The sequence below is a fragment of the Jaculus jaculus genome, chromosome 7 (genome assembly GCF_020740685.1).
Source record: "Jaculus jaculus isolate mJacJac1 chromosome 7, mJacJac1.mat.Y.cur, whole genome shotgun sequence".
NCBI classification, from domain to species: domain Eukaryota; kingdom Metazoa; phylum Chordata; class Mammalia; order Rodentia; family Dipodidae; genus Jaculus; species Jaculus jaculus.
This window is the reverse complement of record NC_059108.1, coordinates 116,977,743-116,993,914: the sequence shown is the minus strand read 5'-3', so window position 1 is coordinate 116,993,914 and position 16,172 is coordinate 116,977,743. Positions and strand designations below refer to the sequence as shown.

The window sequence follows — 16,172 nt, the reverse complement described above, 5'->3', positions numbered from 1 at the left end:
GTAGGGGAAGCACCATGGGTGAACACCAAGTGGTGATGAAATTGCCACTGTTGTGGATTGCATGCATGAGAATTAGGAATGGTAAATCATGCTGGGTGTGGCAAATGCCTTCTGAACCATAGGTGTGATTGTGAGCATCTATAGATAGTTTGGGTCTTTTTTTAATGAAAGAATGTTTGTTAAAATAAATAAGGACAGTTTTCAAAGGAAAACTTTGTCAGTCAAGCAGTTTGTTTGGATAACCCTAAGAATTTATAAATGTTCATAAGAGGAACTGAAAGCATGTTACTAGTAACACTCCACACTTGTGCACAAACTAATCCCACCAGAGATCACACTCACTCAGCTTTTATTTGAGAAATGCTTCTCAATAACAGATTTTCTAGCAGAACACACTTTGAGAGGGAATGGGGAGCTTTTGTAAATAAAGTCTTCTCATGGCATTTAATTTGGTGGGATCCAAAGTCTAGGCTTACTTCCAGGGAGCCCCAGTCCTCAGTCAATGAACATTAAATTGGGCAAAAAAGTTCCATGAACAAGGTTGGTAATAGTATCTGAAACACCCACCTCACTCCCAAACAGCAACTAAGGAGGAACCCCTCAGCTGTGAAACCTATCACTCCACACCCTCTTTCAGCTGTTAAATAAGTATGACTACCTATAATTTTACATCAGAAAATTAAAGGAATATTTATGGAACAACAGTTAGTATGACACCAAGTGAAAGATTCAAGGGAGAAAGCTTATGAGCCACTGCTCAGCTCATTGTAACAATGAAAACTGTGAGCCCCAGTATCATACCTTAAAGTGATGTTAGAAGCCAAAACAAGAAGCTGATAACTATTGGAGATCATGATTTTTTTTTTTTGTATCTAAGCACCAAGTAGCCAATTGCTGGAACACTATTATTTAGTGGTAGAAAAGCTAGTAATGATGCACATCTATAAAGTATAGGGAGGACCAGACCAGCACAAGGAAGGACAAGTCAAAATGACCCATTCAAATATATCAGTGATAGATGAATGTGGGATTAGCTTCCTGTGCATCCTGAACCCAGTGGATAGGTCCTATTATGTACCTGAAAACTACCACTCTAGATTTTTCTAAATATTTATTCCAGGATTTTCTCAAAAATGAAGAAACAGGGCTGGAGAGATGGCTTAGCGGTTAAGCACTTGCCTGTGAAGGCTAAGGACCCCGGTTCGAGGCTTGGTTCCCCAGGTCCCACGTTAGCCAGATGCACAAGGGGGTGCACGCATCTGGAGTTCGTTTGCAGAGGCTGGAAGCCCTGGCGCGCCCATTCTCTCTCTCTCCCTCTATCTGTCTTTCTCTCTGTGTCTGTCGCTCTCAAATAAATAAATAAATAATTTTTTTTAAAAAAATGAATAAACAGGCAGCCCCCCGCCTTCTTGCGGCTGTGATGCACCTCCCTCTGTGGTGGGCTCTGGGACATGGCAGGCTAGGGGGAAGGCTCAGTGGATAAAACATTTGCCACTAAGTACCTGAGTTTGGACCACGAGACTTCACATAAAAAGCCAGAAGCTGTGGCAGTTTTCTGTAATCCCAGCACACCTACAGCAAGATGAGAGGCCGAAAAAGGAGAGTTTCTTGGAAGCTGGAGCACCAGCTAACCTGGTGAACAGCGATGAACCACCAGAGACACTGCCTCAAACAAGGTGGAAGGTAATGAGCTGGAGGAAGGGAGCCAAGCTGGAGTTTACACAGACAAACTGTCAGAGAAGAGTGGCCTGGGCTATCTGGAGATCTGAGCCATCGACTTCCCCCAGCACAGCCAGCATGTCTTGGAGCAGCTGAACCAGCAGCGGCAACTAGGGCTCCTGTGTGACTGCACCTTTGTGGTGGACGGTGTTGGCTTCAAGGCCCACAAGGCAGTGCTGGCGGCCTGCATCGAGTACTTCAAGATGCTGTTTGTGGACCAGAAGGACATGGTGCACCTGGACACCAGAAACGCGGCAGGCCTGGGGCAGGTATACACTGCCAAGCTGAGCCTGAGTCCTGAGAATGTGGATGACGTGTTAGCCGTGGCCAGCTTCCTGCAGATGCAGGACATCCTCACAGCCTGCCACGCACTCAAGTCACTCACTGAGTCAGCCACCAGTAGTGGGGACAGTGTCGAGGCCTCAGCCCTGGAAGAAGGGGACAAGAGAGCCAAAGAGGAAAAGGCTGCGGCCGCCACACTGAGCAGGCTGGAACCAGTGAGAAGCTGTTCACTCACGGGGCCCAGGCAGGTTGCTTAAAGAGGAGCCGGGTGGCCAAGCTGAGAGTGCAGCCAGCGGTGCAGAACAGACAAACAGACAGAAAAGGCTGATGCCCCCGCCCCCCCCCCCCGGGAACCCCCACCTGCAGAGCTCAAGCCAGACCCAAGTGGCATGGCTGCTGCAGGAGCTGAAGCTGCCCTATCCGAGAGCTCAGAGCAAGAAATAGAAGTGGAACCAGCCAGCAAAGGAGAAGAGGAGGAGGAGGAGGCAGGGCCTGATGCAGTCAAGGAAGAGGGGCTGCACCTGGAGAACGGGGAGCCCCCTGAGGAGAGTGAGTCTGCGGGCACAGACTCTGGGCAGGAGCTCTGCACAAAGGTCCGGAGCCTGCGCTCAGGCACCTACGGGGATCGCACAGAGTCCAAGGCCCAGGGCTCCATCACCCACAAGTGCGAGGTGCGGGGGGCCGAGGGCAGCGTCAGCCCCGTGCCTTCCTGGCCTCTGCAGCCCCTCACGCCCCCTTCCTGCTGTGCCTGCAGGACGGTGGGAAGGAGTGCACAAACCCACAGGAAACGTCAAACGACACATCGGATCCACACTCCCCTCTCGTGTCGGGACGCAGCAAAGCCTTCTCAGACCCGGCTGCATGCAAGGCCCATGAGAAGACCCACAGCCCATTGAAGCCTCGTGGCCGCGAGGAGTGTGGCAAGAGCATCCGGCTCACCAGCTTGCGGAACCTGCGCACGAAGCGGCACTCACTCGGCTAGGCGCGGTGCCGCTGTGGGGACTGTGGCAAGCGCTTCTCCACTTTGGGCAAACTCAAGCGCCAGCAGCGGGTGCACAGTGGTGAGAAGGCCTACCAGGGTGACTACTGTGGCCGCTCCTTGGATGTGGGGTCAGCCAGGTGGGGAACCTGAAGGCCCACCTGAAGATCCACGTCGCCGACGGGGCCCTCAAGTGCCGAGAGTGTGGGAAGCACTTCGCCACCCCAGGGAACCTCAAGCGGCACCTGCGTGATCCGCAGCGCGGAGAAGCCCTGCGTTATGCATTCACTGCCAGCGGCAGTTCGTGGACCCTGGCGCGCTGCGATGGCACGTTCGGATCCACGCGGGGGAGAAGCCCTGCCTGTGTGCACTGTGTGGCAAAGCTTTCGCCCAGGCCAGCTCCCGCATCGCCCATGTGCGCCAGCACACAGGAGAGAAGCCCTGCCTGTGTCTGCGAGCGAGCGCTGCGGCAAGAGGTCCGTCCCGTCCAGCCAGTTGGCCAATCACATCCGCCACCGCCACAGCATCCGACCCCACAAGTGCAGCGTGTGCAGCAAGGCCTTTGTGATCGTGGGGGACCTGTCCAAACACACCATCCATCATCCACACTGGAGAGAAGCCCTACCTCTGTGACAAGTGTGGTCGGGGCTTCAACCGGGTGGGCAACCTGGCATTCCCATATGGAGACTGTGCACCAGGCAAAGCAGGCATCAAGATCCTGGAGCCAGAAGAAGGTGGTGAGGTCAGCGTGGTCACTGTGGATGACATGGTCACGCTGGCCACAGAGGCTCTGGCAGCAACAGCCGTCACTCAGCTAACAGTGGTACCAGTGGGGGCCGCAGCGACAGCAGATGAGACGGAAGTACTTAAAGCCGAGATCTGCAAGGCTGTGAAGCAGGTGCAGGAAGAAGACCCCAACACCCACATCCTCTATACGTGTGACTCCTGTGGAGACAAGTTCTTGGATGCCAACAGCCTGGCCCAGCACGTTCGGATCCACACAGCCCAGGCACTAGTCATGTTCCAGACAGATGTGGACTTCTACCAACAGTATGGGCCAGGCACCACATGGCCAACTGGGCAGGTGCCACTGGCTGGTGAGCTGGTCTTTGGCCCTCGGGATGGAGCTGACGGCCAGCCCGCACTGGCAGAGACCCCACCTGCAGCTCCTGAATGTTCACCACCTGCAGAGTGAGCAGGCAGCCCTTCTGACTGCTTATTAAAGGATGGATGGCACCCTAGAACCCTAAAGAGAATAAACTTGATTATTTTGTAAGAAAAAAAAATGAAGAAACATATGCCACATATACATATGTTTTGGTCTAAAATAAAATGCTAGAAAAATAACTGAAATGAAGGCAAAAGATGAGAACAGGGTTAAAATTTTTAAGGGTTTAAAAATGAATATTACTAATGTTCATAGAAATTTGTGGGGTATACTTTCTAGTTTCATAGGATGTGAAAACCATGTTTAAGATAAGCTTTTCTTTTTTATTTTTACTTATTTATTTATCTGAGAGAGAGAGAAAGAAGCTTCCAGCCACTGCAAACAAACTCCAGATGCATGTGCCACCTTGTGCATCTGACTTATGTGGGTACTGGAGAATTGAACCAAGGTCCTTTGGCTTTGCAGGCAAGTGCCTTAACTGCTAAGCCATCTCTTCAGCCCCTAAGTTAAGATTTTCTAATTATCAATAAATAATTACATAGATAGATGATAGATTGATAGATAGATAGATAGATAGCACATAGATTAGATCAGAGCCCTTGAGAGCTAATCACTTTCCAAATGTCTATCAGCAGCAGCCACACTTCCAAAACATAATCCTATGAGGGACTATTCATACCCAAATCACAATGCCTAGTATTTGCCCTACAGAGGTAAAACCTATGTAGAGACCCATCAGTGCTTACCAAGGACTAAGAACAGAGGAAAGTTTGACCACAATGGGAAAGCATTAGAGATAGGGGTGGGGATTTCTGGATAATTGAACTATTCTGTGTAAAATAAATCTGTGAATTAATATTCATACAACTATATATACCCCACAGGTTAAATTTCTTGTCTATTAGCATAAAAAGTATAGAAAGACAAATAGGGGTCTCCAAAAGGTTGAAAGCCTAATGGAATAAGAAAATAAACAGTAGCCACGTGTCTGACACCAGAGACTCAACCACCCAAATACTATAGGCTGGGGGCATGACCTGCTTTGGCTTTGTGTCCAGTGAATGCTACTGAGACTAAATAGCTGGTGTCCATTCATGGCACTCATACCACCAGTCACTAGCGAAGAATCCACCATGTTTGGTCCATGGTGCCTCATCAGTGATAAGGAGTTGACGCTGAGAGAAAGTGCTATAGAAACATCCCTTGTGCAAAGATCACTATGAGAGTGTCTTATATCCTGTGAGAGATGAGATAGATGTGGTCTCGGAGACGGAGCATTGCAAATCCTATACATTTTAGATGAATTCTTTGGGAAAGAAGTTAGGATGTTGAGGTATCTGAGTTTGAAGCCATTTTTATGGAGGTGTAGCATGCTCCCCTACTAAGGGTAAGAAGAGGGGTCTCCTGGCCCTTATAGTATAGTCTTGCCTGTAAGTATAGTCACTTTTTTTTCAAAAGCAAGAATGCTTCTCAGATTTCAAGAGCATACTTCAACTATAATAACTATAATGTTCAGAGTTCCACTACTAAAGAACATTTTTCCCCTTTCTAATGCAAGTTTGCTTCCTCTTAAAGCCTACCAGTAATTCAGGTTGCTAAGTTTTTCAATGTCATTATTATAGACACAGAAACATGATGAGGGAGGGGAGCCGAAATTTTCTCTGGGAAGACAAAATTGACTTTTTTTTTTCTTTATGTCTGTGCTAATAAGATCTAGACCATACAGGTTACTATAAAGAAAGAAAACAAATATCCTGCTTTTAGAAGCAAAGGCGAAACAAGTACTCTAGAGTGGCAGACAGTAATTAAGTATCTTGAGATCCATAGATTACTGTGAACCTCAAAGGCTGGAGAGGTACAGCTGGAGGAGGGAGGTGGGATCAAGGAAGGCTCTGCTGAAGTCAATCTCTTTTAGCCTCTCTTTCGTCCTAACAATTGCCACGTGCAGAGCATCCTCTAATCTTTCATGCGCACAGCAGAGAAGCACTTTTGACGTCTGCTCAAATACCATTTTTATCCCCTGGAAGAAAAACTAAAGCATTAGACAGCACTAACTGTCAAGTTCAAGTGTTCTTTATCCAGAGTGACAAGAATTCCTTTGCTTTCTAAGCAGGGCAGGAGGCTTTCTAGATTAAAGATGGATAACAGGGATTAGGGCTGGCCCTGGGCTGAGAGCGCCGGGGAACACTGAGGATCCGAGCAGAGAAGGGCGCCTGCTGTCTGAACTACTGCTAACCCTCTGTTTTCTTCTCTCACTCCCTCACTAGGTCAGTCATATTATGTTCCTTATATAAGTATCCAGAAACACTATTTTTGTCAGAGCCTAAGATAGGTCATTCATTCTAGCTTTTGCAGTGGTCCTTGTGTAATGATAACAATTAAAAACAAAACCACATGAGACATGCTAAGCTGCCCTCTAACTCCTGGAAGAAAAGTTCTATCATTTCCTCTTAGTTTCATCTTCTGGGAGAGGAACGTAGAGAATTTCCTGGAGCTCAGTTACTTCTAAATCTGAGACCATTATTTTCGTCCAAATTTATCTTCCTATGCCAACATGATTGCTTTTTTCACCAAATTGGTCTTCGTCACTGTGGCAGTTTTGGACTCAGAAATTTTATTAAAGCTTGTAACTTGGATTTCCAGCCACTTGGCTGGAAAAGGTGGCAGGTCCTGGGGGTCCAGCCCAAAGGTGTGTTTGGAGGTGGATCTGATTTCTAGCCTGAAGATACCTGTGTGCTTGAGCTCTGCCTGGGTTCCCTTGTCATTTTGCTGCCTGTTGTGCTCCTGCTTGCAGTGCTGGTGTTTGGTTTTCCCTCTCTGCTGGGATCTGTGAAAGGAGGCCAGCTTCATCCACCCTCAATGGAACTCCCCAGGATCTGAAAGCTTCAAATAAATTCTTCCCCACCCCCATCAATTGTGTCTGGTTTGAAATTTCATCCCAACAACAATGGCAACAATCACTTACATTATTTTATATAATCTTAAAATCAGGGACAGGGTGATAGCTCAGTCAGCATAGCTCTTGTCTTACAAACATGAAGGTCTGAGTTTGATCCCCAGAAAGTATGTTTTAAAAAACCCTACACTTCATTCCCCTTCCTGGGCAGCTCCTCACTCCCCTTTCCATCCTCTCTCTGCCCCCAGCCCCTTAAAGAAAATCCTAGACATAGTAGATCAAATTTGTGAACCCAGAACTGGGGAGGTGACCTAGGCAAACCCTTGGGGCTCACTAGCTATCCAGTTTAACCAAATTGGGTGAGTCCCAGGCCAGTGAGAGACCCTGTCTCAAAAGAAAAAAATATAGGTGGTGTGGTGGTTTGAATAGATGGTCCCCAATATATTCAGTTGTTTGTTTGTAGTTTGCATCTGCTGGCTACCTAGCTGGAGGCAATGTCACTGGGTGATCTTAAGGTGTGGTGGTAGGTTTCAGATTTCAATCTAAACTATGCAAAGTGTGCCTAGCTGAAGTTCCTGAACTGTGCTGTGGCTTTTGACCTTTTGGCTTGTGCTTCTCTCTCCCTGCTTGGGCCTGTGAAGGCAGGCCAGCTTCTTCTGCCATTATGGAACTTCCCCTGGATCTGTAAGCTTCAATAAATATCCCTTCCTCCATAATTGTACCTGGTCTGGAAGTTCATCTCAGTGAACTTGAAGCTGTCTGCTATAGAACTTGGTACCAGGAGTGGGGTGAGATGTACCTGGCCATGTGAATGTTGTTCTTTTGGAACCTTTGTTTTGGAGAAATGAGCATGGACATAGTGCTTGCAAGGGAAGATGCCTTCTGGAGTGGTAAGCCAAGTTTTATGGACTATTCTGATCAGAGTTTGAGAATGCTAAGTGAAGACAGCATTGAACTTCGAGGCTTGGCTTATAAGCTTTCTAAGGGGAAGGAAAGACTGCAGAGGACTTTGTTAGAACTGGGCTACTGGCATAAGGGCTGGCTGTGTCCTGCTGCCCAGGCCCAGAGAGTTTGATCAAGGTTAAATTTGTAATGGACTGATGTGCTTGGCTAGAAATATTGGACTGAGAGACTTAAGTTTTTAAGCTGGAAAACCTCAAGCAAGTTAAAATTACAGGCACTGAGACTGGATTTAGGTTACTAAATCTGCTATTGTCAAAAACATTAGCAATCTTAAAGGAAGATTGTCCAATTGCTTTACCATGGAAAAATGCCTAAGGAAAGACTATCGTAGAAATGCAAACACTTTTGGAAAGAGTTGACTAGAGAAGGAACCTGCTTTTCAAGGCTATGATTTGTTTCATCCCTGAATTAAGAATATGGCTGTGTCCTGTACACCTGGTATTGGTTCCAGAAGCATGAGGCAGGGCCTGATGCCCTGATAGGCTGAAAGAGCCTTTGGAAAATGTGAGGAGTGGTCATGAATTGCACATGGTTCCAGGAGCTGCTGCTGAGATGAAACATGAGGCAGGGCATGATGCCCTGATAGGTTGAAAGAGCCTTTGGAAAATGGACCATGGTTTGCATGAAGACCTTAAGATGTTTTGGATATACCAGGACTGTGCAAGGGCTACCATGGAGTGCACTGTTGGCCTGAGATGGAAGTGTTCCCTAGCTATTCTGCGCAGTTGGAGGGACCGAATTGGAAAGCCTGGATACTGTCAGTTTCTGATTGTACTGGACTTGAACTGCAGAAGTTTGATGTTTGTTTGATGGTGGTTGAGTTTGCATTGTTTTAGTCTCTCCTTGCTATGCCTTATTACCAGTTGAAAATGTTTACTCTGTGCCTTTATATGTTAGAAGTGTTTAACTTGTTTGATTTTACAGGTCTTAATATCTTAAATTGGTCAAGACTGTGGGGACCTTTGAAATTGAACTGAGTACAATTTACAATGTGTGATGGTTATTAATCTTTTGGGGGCCAGAGGCAGAATGTGGTGGTTTGAATAGATGGCCCCCAATATATTCAGTTGTTTGTTTGTAGTTTGCATCTGCTGGCTACCTGGCTGGAGGCAATGTCACTGGGTGATCTTAAAGTGTGGTGGTAGGTTTCAGATTTCAATCTAAACTATGCAAAGTGTGCCTAGCTGGAGTTCCTGAAGTGTGCTGTGGCTTTTGACCTTTTGGCTTGTGCTTCTCTCTCTCTGCTTGGGCCTGTGAAGGCAGGCCAGCTTCTTCTGCCATTATGGAACTTCCTCTGGATCTGTAAGCTTCAATAAATATCCCTTCCTCCATAATTGTGCCTGGTCTGGAAGTTCATCTCAGTGAACCTGAAGCTGTCTGCTACAGGTGGATAGTAACTGAACAACTGAGCAACACCCAAGGTTGTCCTCCAGCCTCCACATACATGCAGACACATGTGTACATTTGTATGCGTGGACATCTACATGCATGCATACATATAGATACATACAAAATCAGAATGCTAGCCATACTGGGTTGAGTTCACCTTAAGCATGAGCCATAGTGCTGTAATACCCAGGGCAGCCTTTATGAGGTAATTATTATTCCTATTTTACAAATGAGAAAGTCTCAAAAATATGAAGTCACCTGCTCAAGCTGGTGTGTGTTGAAGTTCACATAGACACTCAGATTTTTCTGATCTCAAAGACTACCAAGCTGGATGGAAATTTTCTTATTGTCTAAGAATTTTTATAGAGCTCCAATATTAAAGGTAGATATATTCTAATGATCTGCCAAACACATCCTACTGACCTAGTAAAAATTCTGCAGATGTCACCATTTCATCAGAGGAGAGGAAGCTAAACAGTGCACCAGGCAGAAAGGAAGACATGGCAAAAGACAAGAACACAGTCTGTCAACTGGCATATATGACATCTTGTCAGGAGAGCTGGTGTGGAAGTCCCATGCATGCATCTCCCCAGGAGGCAGCATTTAGTTGCCTGCCACCTAGAGCTTCAGCCAGCCAGTATTAGCCTTGAGGAACCTTCGTGGAGGACTAAATGAGTAAAAAGATTTTGCCCCATTAATCTAATCTCCTTTTCCCCTGAAATGGATAAAGGAACACTGATACTCGGGTCCCTTTATGTCCTATGTGTGGGTGTGGCCCAAGGCTGAAAAGGAGGAAAGAAGAAAGCATGAATTAGATGTGAAAGTCAGTTTTTATTTGGATGTGAGAATTACTTTAATACCTGATATCAAATATTCAGTTGTGTAAGGAGATAGAATTTTCCCCAGCACATCATCAGAGAGGAGAGGCATGGGTCTGTTAAAAGCGAAGGAAGGAGCCATGTGTGGTGGCACACAGTTGAAGTCTCATCACTCAGGAGGCAGAGGCAGGGCAAGCAGAGGTTGGATCCCCATAAAAGCCAGACACAGTGGCCAGGGCTATGATGCAGCCCTCCTATAGCAAGATGGGAGGTAGAAACAAGAGAATCCCAGAAACTGGCAGGCCAGCTAGCCTGGTATATGCAATGGTGAGCAACAATGAGACCAAGAAGAGCTTCCTGGGAAAATCTGTCTCTGCCTCCTGTCTCCCTGTCAGTCAGTGTGCTCTAGTTACAGAAGCCCACAGTGGACTTCTACCTTCTTATGTTGGGTCTGGGGATCCATCTTGAGTGGTTGAGCTTGAGAGGCAAGTGTTTTAGCCACTGCACCATCTCCCCAGCCCAGAAAGAAGGCCTTTCAAACTATAAAATTTTAGTAAACTTCCAGTTGCTTTATATGGTAACTTTTTTAGAAGTCATAAAAATAAACGCTGATATGGTTTCCCATAAGACAATGGTGTGTTCTGGCATTTATTTTTTGACTTTGTATTGACAACCTTGTTCTTGCTTTTCTTGTATTCATAGCATAAGGGGGAAGCTAGTGGAGAGCACGTGTGAAACTATCCATCCCCTTGGATTATGCCTGGCAGTTGTCTTAATCCACTCAAGCTATTATGCCAAAATACCGTAGTCTAGGTAACTTATAAACAAGAGAATTTTATTCCACACAATTCTAGCAGCTGAAAAGATCAGGATCAAGGCCCTGGCTAGGCCCTGGTAAGAGCAGCTCTGGCTGCATCTTCACTTGGTGAAAGGGACAAACCAGCTCCTTTGGGCCTCTTATAAAGGGTACTCTTAAGATTTGGATATGGTTTGTCCCCAGAGGCTCGTGTGCTGGAAGCTTGGTCCTCAGCGTGGTGATGGCGAGGTGGTACAACTTCTAGAGGTGGAGCTGGTAGAAGATAGTTAGGTTGTGGAGGCTCCAACCTCGTGAAGGAATTAATGCCTTCTCTCAGAAATGGGTAAGGCATCAAGTGGCCAGATTTATTCTTCCAAATTACTGGTTGTTATAAAGTGAAACCACTACATTTGCTTGTAGCTGCCCTCCTGCAGGTAGCAAGTTCCTTTTCTGCCATGCTGGGGTAAAGTGAGGAAGCCTTGTTAAGATCTTACTTTGGGGGCTATACAGCCACTAGAAGGGTGAGCCAAATAAAATTTTGCTTAGCCAGCCTCAGGAGAGTTTTGTCATAGGCAAACAAAACATAGTGAGGCAAGACAGCCACTAGAAGGGTGAGCCAAATAAAATTTTGCTTAGCCAGCCTCAGGAGAGTTTTGTCATAGGCAAACAAAACATAGTGAGGCAAGTGTCATTCTCAAGGGGGTTAGAGTTAGGGTGATTGGGCCCTTGAAGATAAAATGGGCAGGAAAGTTTTTCTTATCTCTTGCCTAGGTCCAAAGAACTGTTTGTCCACAAACAGTCGGGACCTCTCCTGGGAGGGAGGTCTTTCTAGGATTTAAACACTGTGGTTGGTCAAGTTAAGCTCATCTCTTCCTGAGACAGCCCCTAGTCCTAACCAACCAGCTGGCCCTCTGGTTCACCTGGGCCAAAAGACACCACCCTAGGGTTACAATAAATAGTTTGCAAGGGGAGAGCCGGCTCTCCCTCTCTGATCACCTGGGAACTTCCAGATGTGGGTGAGGAGTTTTTTCCTCGGCTGGGTCTGGATAGACTCAGCCCAGGCCCAACCAGGAGGGGCTCAGCCTAGGACCTATCCAAGGTCCATCAGGGAGGGGCCCCTAGCCCTTACTCTTTGTATGGGTTTTTATCTCCTCCAGCCCCCCACATGGCAAGAGCTCCTTGAGCTCTCTTTTCTCTTTTCTTTCCATGCTCTTCTTCCCAGATCCATCTGGTCACATGGACTCCTGAGCTACATGTGGCACATATGGGCTTTTGGGCTCCACATGGTATACTTCTCTTCTCCCCACTTTATCTCCCCTTACTTGTCAGCCTTCCCCTTCCTGCACTCCTTGGTAAAATCTGAATAAATGTGGTATTTTAAAAAGTATTCTCTCAAGTCTGGAATTGCCAATTCTTTGGTTAGTTTGCAGATATGAACTCAGGGTTTGGGGTTCCAGGATGTACCCCAGACCCCAATTGCCCCGTTACAATTCCCACTCATGGGGTTCCATCCCCATGACCTTATTCAACTCCTCCAGACTGCTATGGCTTAACACCATAGCACTGGAGAATACTGTGACTTCTGGGGTGGGGGATACAAATAGGCTGCAATTTAGGCAGAGTTCCGCAACAACCAGAACTGTGTGCTTTCGCCCTGGGTCACAGCCATGCTGGAGATGAGGGCCGTGTGCAGAGATCTCGTCGGGCTGACAAGGGAGTTCCAGAGTAATGCCAACCACTGTCACTGAAACCCTCCACCTAGATCTTCAAACTCCAGTTACCACTCGTTCCCTCCTCCTTCATATCACTTGCACTTGACAGCCACTTGGTGACGGGTGAAAGAAAAGTTTCCCTTTTCCAGGTATTACATGGTTGGCCAGATGAACCTCAGGAAATGTTTAATTATGTGTGAGCAGGCAGTGCCTCTAATAATATCCCTTTATCTTGTCCAAATTGGTACTTGCTTCATTGAGCCTGATGCTGAGGCTCACGTCCCATCACTATGTACTGAGCCAGCTTCCTTAAACACCCGAGCCTCAGCTTCCTCCAAGAAGTACTAATTCTGTGGCTGCCTGCTTCCAGCTGTATCTTGATACACAGAAATGTGCTTGAGGTTGTCTATCAGGATAAGCATTTAAATTAGGTCACAGGGAAAAAACAGGTAACAAAAGAATCTGTATGGAATGAGCCTTTTAAAATGAAATGTGTACTGAAGGCAAGAAGTCTAGAGAAAAATGACCTGACTGGTGATTATCTCTGTGTGGTGGATTACTGAGCATCTGTACTTTCCTTTATACCAGTGTACACTCTTGAAATCTCTTCCAGTACATATACATACATACATACCTACAATCATACATACATATTTGTATATATGTATATGTATTTAGATTTGGAGATTTTTTTTTAAGAAGATAATTGGCAGAACCTTCCTAAGAGAAAGAGCTATAATCCAATCCACTTTATTTTAGAACTGGGAAACATGATATTTTCACTCTTAACAATTATGGTTTATTTACTGGATTTATTATATTTTTAATTTGAAGTAAGTCTACTTTCTAGTTCTTTTTGCTGGAACTAGAAAGGTACAATGGATTGAAAAGCATCAATAGTTGAAAGCATGTTAACTAGGCTAGAGTTCAGTATAGCTGTGGGTAAGTCATTTGTGGACGTGAGGGTGTGCATGTGTATGTGTGTAACTGTCTCCAAAAGATCCACTGGGAAAGGGGTACAACCCAAGGAAATCAAAGTCCCAGGAATTCTCAGCTGGAGACAGTAGAAAGGCCACACGGGAAGGAAGGTTTCCTCCAGAGCCCACCCTTCACTGCCCCTTTGATTGCATGCCACAGACTGGATGGTGGTTGAACATTACTTGAGCCCAGAGCTTTCAAAGTAGGAATCTCTTCTTAGCATGGCTATGGCCCAGGAAGCCACCCACAGGCAAAGAAATGGAAGGAAATATGTGGCCACGGTCTGACTTACACTTGAATGCTGGCATTTGGAGCAGTATATCTGGGATTTCTTTCCCTAGCCAACATGATGAGCATTACTGACTTTCTGTAAGGCAGTGGGTATAGCTCAGGGTTTCTGGGAATCTATTCTCCCCCTCTTCCATGACTGTGTTTAAAATCTAGAGCAGCTGAGAAGCTGAAACAAAATGCAAGATTTCTCTTGGACAAAGTTATTGGAGAACATGTTTTATGTGTAGACTAAAATTTGGATTCCTAACGTGTAACCCCCAATTTTGACAGCCATGCAAGTCCAGACATAAGCAGTACTGAAAACGCAGGCCAGTGTTTGGAGGTGCACCAATAAAGCTACTGCAGAGAGGAGTCAAGGTATGTCAGACCTACTCCCTAGACGAAGACAGATCCCCGGAAGACAAAAGCACAAGGGGCACCAGGCTGAATAGATGCAGCTCCCCAACTCAAATCATGAGATAATCAACTAAGCAGGAGAGGAGAGTGGAGAGAGAGGCCAGGAGTTGGGTAGGAAGGAGGGCTATATGCAGGGGAAGGAGCTGTTCACTGGTTTGAGTCTGGATGTACATTCTAGTGCTCACCCAAATGGTTCTGTGAAGTTGAAAACAAGGGACCCTTCCACTTTGGGGGCCTGTGTTACTTCATGATGGCTTGTGGGTCCAACTTAGTGATTGACCTATTCAGGCTAACTTTTGAGTCACCAGAGATAGTTGCCAACTTCAGATGACCTTAGGAACTATTAAACTCAGCTCCAGTACTTTTCTCTGTCAAAACTTTACTGTATTTACTTTCTTCCTGGGATAGCACCAGCCTCTACATATGTTCAACTCCTTGGAAGTTACAACAAAGAATGTGAGCAAGATGAAAAATAGGCTAAACATTTTAGAGTAATTCAACATCATCACTAACCTAAGGGGAAATCTGAATCACTAAATATTAAATCATTTGTGAAAACTGATTAATTAAGCATTCAAGTAAGAGCGATGCAAGTCATGATTTATAATTCTCCAAGAAAATGCAAGTGAGCTAAAAGACAGTGTTTATCGGCATCATGCATGTTGCTCATACCTATTACTCTAATAGATTTTTCATTTTGGAACTTCAGTCATCTGAGACAAAACATAAATAATAAACAAGACTCAGATTAGCTACCAAATTTGGAGCACAAGTCTGGCTACAGGCCAGGCAGTTTTTGGTGTGCTATGGATATCTCCTACAGTAAGGAGGGTCAGAGTATATTAACAAGACAGACAGCTTGTCTCTCCAACCCAAGAAGAAATTCACTTTTTAAACTGTTTTGTTTGTGAACAATTAAATATCCACAGAGAACTATCACAGGTAACCCCAGCCACTCTGTCAACACCTGAAAAAGTGGTCAAAATGGAGAGACCAATGGACCTCTGCCCATTCATTTATTCAACAAGATTTTTTTGTTCCTGAGTACTTTCTATATGTCAGGCACTTAGGAGCTGAGGTTTGTGGTAATAGCTAAGAAGAAGTTTATATTTTGTATTTTCCAAATGTGATATTTACAGAGTGATTAACCAGGATAACAGCAAAATTTGTGCTGGAGCATACCACCCCAAAAAGAATATGTTCTGCTCTGGATTAATGACCATTCCCAAGGATCACAGCAAAGTAAAATCAAAAGTTGGCGTAAGTGAATGAGAGGGAGAAATATATATATATATATAGAGAGAGAGAGAGACCAAAAATGGTAACTAAGGCTAGAGGAATTACTAGAAGAATCATCTCATATTCTAACCCTGGGATCTCTGATATTTTTAGTACAAAGTATATAGTATAGTAGCAAATGATAGATTTTCTTTTGATAGCCATATATGGCAAACCAAAAGACTTGAGCAGCTCTTTGTCAATTCTGAAATTGTTTTGTAAATTTTACTTGTTCTTGGTTACTGAAGGTTCAGGAATTCTGTTCAAAGGAATGTAGAAGGCATATGCTGAGTTGGCAGGTAAACTACCATGGAGAAAAGAAAAGGGAGGAGTTGTTAACCCTCAGATTAGTAGACATTGATATAGAAGAAAATCAGGTTGGGACACAGCAAGTATGAAGTTTCTTGGTCAACTTTTCCTCATTTGTAGATTGATGTTCCAGCCTGCTGAAGCCCCGCTGTCTGTGATCACAAGCTTGTTAGGTAGCAAAGCAGATCTCATTTCAGG

General features: G+C 45.4%; 1 pseudogene; it reads left to right on the top strand.

The window, feature by feature from the left end:
* Positions 1-2,028: 2,028 nt before the first annotated feature.
* Positions 2,029-4,175, top strand: LOC101614715 (annotated as a pseudogene).
* Positions 4,176-16,172: the final 11,997 nt, after the last annotated feature.